The 5,618-nt window shown below is 38.7% G+C and overlaps 1 non-coding gene across 1 annotated transcript; it reads right to left on the minus strand.

Annotated features, from left to right (window-relative positions):
* Window positions 1-5,300: 5,300 nt before the first annotated feature.
* On the minus strand, window positions 5,301-5,407 carry LOC127099751 (small nucleolar RNA R71). Its single transcript, XR_007794225.1, has one exon. It is a non-coding gene; the product is annotated as a small nucleolar RNA R71 (small nucleolar RNA).
* Window positions 5,408-5,618: the final 211 nt, after the last annotated feature.

The raw sequence follows: 5,618 nt of genomic DNA on the forward strand, positions 1-5,618 counted from the left end.
AATTAAGTAAACTCATTGGTTTAGTAGTATTATTAGTGGAGAATAATTTTTTTTGAAATAATTATGGTTATTAGTGAGATATTAATTTTATAATTTTATTTAAAATAATAATAAAAATAATAATAAATTACTAAAGTCACATCAATGGGTTGAGTCAACGGGTCCGCGAGTTGCAAAACCCAAACTCGATACCCGAACCAAAACTATACGGGTTATTATGGGTTGGATTGAGTATATCCGTAAATGAATGGGTTCAGGTAATTTGTGGGAATCGGGTTGGATCAGCGGGCTCGTGGGTCGATCCGCACCTATGAACACCCCATATACATCACTTATGACCGATGTAGGAATGAATGAACCATTCTCAAATGCGTCCCATATTTCTTCTATTTGTGTTTCTAAGTACATTGACATGCAAATTTGAAATTCTAGTTAACAGACGTTCGATGTCACACGGGATGTTATGACATCCAATTCTGCGTAGACAAGAATTATGCAGAACTTAAAAAGTAAGTGCAGTGAATAACACAAGGAATTGTTTACCCAGTTCGGTGTCACACACACCTACGTCTGGGGGCTACCAAGCCAGGGAGGAAATCCACTATTAGTAGTATTAATTCAGACCTTAAACCAACTGTTTAATCCTATCACTTAATACCTACCCAATGCAATTTCAATCTTACACTAAGATCAGAGTTCCTACTCACTCCCCCTCAATCACCTCAGTGATTACAACCTTTAATTAGATTAAAGTTAATGGTGAAGTCACACTTCAAACAACTCTTGATTGTGCTTAACAACTTTAATCAAGATACACAGCACTCACGCTTAAAAGCTTAGAGTAACACAACACTTACAACTCAATGAACACCCTAGTCCAATGCAATCATCTAGGTGATAATTACTTGGCTCACAAGATACACCTAATACAAGACACACCCAAAAATACAGCAGTGAAGTATGATGGACCAATAAAATCTTCACGCCTAAAACCCACGAGTTCTGAAAGAAGGATTGCCATCCTTTTATATTGCAGCACTTGGGCCTTGCACTTGTATTTCCTAAAATTAAGGTTAAGAAAGTTAACCTAATTTCCACATATTAGGGTGCTAACAAATAGGCTATTTGTTAGGTTCATTAATTGTAGCTTAGTTGTTAGTTTCCTGGATTTTAGCTCAGTTGTTGGACTCCTGAAGAATAGCCTGAGAAAAATGCTGAAACAGAAAAACTAACCATCCTACACTTTAGCATATGTTGTCAAGAATGAATGTCACAACATTCAGTTTGACGACCAGAACATATACCATATGCTAAGTCTGTTATTTTCCTGAAAACAGACTGTGCTAAATGATGTACTGTAGCAGACCAACCAGTCTATACTTCAATATCAGCTTACAGTAATATATGTCAAAACATCCAGTTTGACATTTACACAATGGCCTTATGCTAGGTCTGTTATTCCCTTGATAAACAGACTGAGATACATACTGAACTGAAGCAGAAAAGCCAACCTGCCTATTATTCAGTATATGCTGTCACTGATGAATGTCATAACATCCAGTTTGACATTCAGACAGTAGGCCTTATGCCTGGTCTGTTATTCTCCTGAATAAACAGACTGAGATAAATACTGAGTTATAACAGACAACCAACTATTCTAAACCTCAGTATCTGCTGTCAGGGATGAATGTCATAACATCTAGTTTGACATTCAATAAATCCTGTATTAGCTAAACCTGCAGGATACTACTCAAGTATGTCATGACATCAGTCAAGACATTATAGTCCAGTTAGTGTTTTACCATAAAATGCAGCCAATCAAACATCTACAAACTCCCCCTTTGGCAAATTTTTGGCTAAAACAACTTGGCATCACAACAGAGTTCACAGCAGCGGAAAAACACACATCTAGCAGGGAAATTTACCTAGCTAATACACTCAGAGCAGCAACACACTCAACACACATAGAAGTTAAATAAAAACTTCTAACAGCAGCACACATACAGAAGTTAAATCTTCTAACAGCAGCACACATACAGAAGTTAAATAAAAACTTCAAACAGCAGCACACATACAGATAACACACTCACACTCATCACACATAGGAGTGGAACATCAGGCTGCAGCACAACCTCTGGATTAGAGGATCTTCAATATCTGTTTAATCACATAGCAAATAATCTGTTGTCCTGGGGCATCAGAGGTGTTACTCCCCCTTTTTGTCAAAAATGTTGCCAAAGCAACACTTTAAATTACAAACCAAAATAAACAGAATTACGCACACTTGTCATAAACACAATCTTGATTTTACTTCACAGTTTCAATCAAGAATACCCCCTCTTGATCTTGCTTTACAGCTTTGATCAAGACACCACCCACTTGATCTTGCTTCACAGCTTTGATCAAGTAGTCACACATTCTTGCTTTACAGCAGGTACACCCATATCAGATGCCATGACTTTGAGTCTGACATCTTGGACCAACCTGCATGAACACTTTCTTGAAGTCCAACAGGCACATAGGCTGTCTCATGTTAGGATATCCCCTTAACATCTTGTTACCGCACTTGCAGCAAGTAACATAGTTGTGATCTGTTGTCCAGTCATAGCACACTTTCAATTGTTTAATAGGTTAAGATATTAAACAATACATCCCAAACATCATTGGTTGCTATAAATCCTCAGAAAGGCATATCCCCAACTTGCCCCTTAAATTTTCAAACTGAGTAGCATCCAGAGCCTTTGTGAATATGTCAGCAAGTTGTAGTTCAGTGGCTACATGTTCCAAGGTAATCACTTTGTCTTCCACCAGATCTCTGATGAAGTGATGTCTAATGTCAATATGTTTGGTCCTGCTGTGTTGGATGGGATTCTTGGAAATATTGATGGCACTGAGATTGTCACAGAACAATGTCATGACATTCTGAGAGACATTGTACTCAGTAAGCATCTGTTTCATCCACACCAGTTGGGAACAACTACTTCCAGCTGCTATGTACTCAGCCTCTGCAGTGGACAGTGATACACAGTTCTGTTTCTTGCTGAACCATGATATGAGATTGCTTCCCAAGAAGAAACATCCTCCTGATGTGCTTTTTCTGTCATCAGCACTCCCAACCCAATCAGCATCACAATACCCAGATAAGACAGGCTCAGAGCCATGGGAGTATAGCATACCATAGTCACAAGTCCCATTGACATACTTGAGAATCCTCTTGACTTGATTTAAGTGGCTCACTTTGGGTTCTGCTTGGTATCTAGCACACACTCCAACTGCATAGGAAATATCAGGTCTACTTGCAGTTAGATATAGTAGACAACCTATCATGCTTCTATACAAGCATTGATCAACATTGGGACCTCCTTCATCTTTGGTGAATTTCAAATGAGTAGGTGCAGGAGTTCTTTTGTGTCTAGCATTATCCATACCAAACTTCTTAACTATGTTTTTGGCATATTTGCTTTGGGAGAGAAACATAGAATCCTCCATTTGGTTAACTTGCATTCCAAGAAAGTAAGTTAATTCCCCAACCAGACTCATTTCAAACTCAGATTGCATCTGGTGAACAAAATGTTTCACCATTTGCTCTGACATTCCACCAAAGACAATATCATCCACATAAATTTGTGCAATCATGATTTTGCCATCTTCATCCTTCACAAACAGGGTCTTATCTATCCCTCCTTTCCTGTACCAATGAGAGGTCAGAAATTCAGTCAACCTTTCATACCAAGCTCTAGGAGCTTGCTTCAACCCATACAAGGCTTTCCTCAACTTGTACACATGTTTAGGCAGGTTAGGATCACAGAACCCTTTAGGTTGTTCCACATAGACTTCTTCATTCAAGTAGCCATTTAAAAAGGCACTCTTCACATCCATTTGGAACAATTTGAACTTCAGAATGCAGGCCACACCTAACAACAATCTTATTGACTCAAGTCTTGCAACGGGTGCAAACGTCTCATCAAAATCAACCCCTTCAACTTGAGTATACCCTTGTGCCACTAGTATAGCTTTATTCCTAGTGATTACTCCTTTCTCATCAGACTTGTTCTTGTAAATCCACTTGGTACCAATGATGTTAGTCCCTTCAGGTCGTGGAACTAGCTCCCATACTTCATTCCTTTTAAATTGCTCCAGTTCATCTTGCATGGCATTGATCCAATATTCATCAGTCAGGGCTTCTTTCACAATATTCATTCCTTTTAAACTGCTCCAGTTCGGACGCGTTTATAAGTTTAGAGTCTGGTTCGTAAGAACCTCTTTTGGTTAAGAAATCCAGGTTATAATACTTTTCAACTTAGTCAAGATACTATATTTCTTAAAAATAGGTTTACTACTCTAACGCAATGCGCACCTTTTTATAAGTGACAATAAGAGGGTTCGATTAGGGAGTACAACTCGGTTCTGAATACGCGAAAGCGACAGTTCCCGTTAAATTAGTTCTTTTCAAAGTAGGAAACATTGCCCATAAGTAATTCTATTAGCAGGTACTTGGATTATCAATCGATTATGTGAGTTACATTCGACCCTGTCTTTATTAATTATATTTTATTTCAACACTTTACTTTTCATTGCACACTCCAAAAACACTTATTTTGATTGCCTTTGATAAACACCATAACAATAGATAACGATAGCTTGACACTTGGTCTCTGTGGATTCGATAATCTTTTATATTACTCTGACGCGTTCGTATACTTGCGAAAACCACGCATCAAGTTTTTGGCGCCGTTGTCGGGGACCAATTTCGTCAAATTTCATTTTCCTGTTGTTATATCGTTTAGACTTAGGTTATTCCCCGCCGGTCAATGCGAAGAACTCGCAGCACCGGAAGTTTAAGCTTAGTAAACCCTCAGGCGGAACTTGAACGTTACGCTCGCGCACGTTTATTCTTTCATAGAATTAAGAGAGCTATGGCCGAAGATCAAAACCAAAGACCTCTTAAGGACTTCGCTCAACCATCTAATGAAGAACCTAGTTCTAGTATAGTAAACCCAATCATCCCAACTAATAATTTTGAACTTAAACCATCCCTGTTGCAACTAGTGTAACAGAGACAATTCGCGGGTCTCGCTACCGAGAATCCTAACCAACATTTAAAAATATTTCTTCAATTAGTAGATACTTTTAAAACCAATGGAGCTTCTCCTGAGGCAATATGTTTAAGATTATTTCCTTTTTCCCTCAGAGATAAAGCCCTATCATGGTTAGATTCCCTTCCACCCAATTCCATTACGACTTGGGATAACCTTAGAAGAGTTTTTCTTGCTAGATATTTTCCCCCGAGTAAGACCGTCGTTCTTCGAAACCATATAACTAGATTTACCCAAAACCAAGGAGAATCGTTGTTCGAAGCTTGGGAGAGATATAAAGAGTTGTTACGAGCATGCCCACATCATGGTTTAGAAAATTGGTTAATCATTCAAACCTTTTATAATGGATTTCATTACAACACAAAGATGACCATCGACGCTGCCGCAGGCGGTGCTTTGATGAACAAACCTTATCCTGAAGCTAGTGCCCTCATCGAAGATATGGCTCAAAACCATCAATCATGGGGAGTCGAACGAGCGACAGTTGAGAAGAAGGAAGCCCAAGTAGGAGTGCATGAACTA

This window comes from Lathyrus oleraceus, chromosome 6 (assembly GCF_024323335.1).
Source record: "Lathyrus oleraceus cultivar Zhongwan6 chromosome 6, CAAS_Psat_ZW6_1.0, whole genome shotgun sequence".
Classification (NCBI taxonomy): Eukaryota; Viridiplantae; Streptophyta; class Magnoliopsida; order Fabales; family Fabaceae; genus Lathyrus; species Lathyrus oleraceus.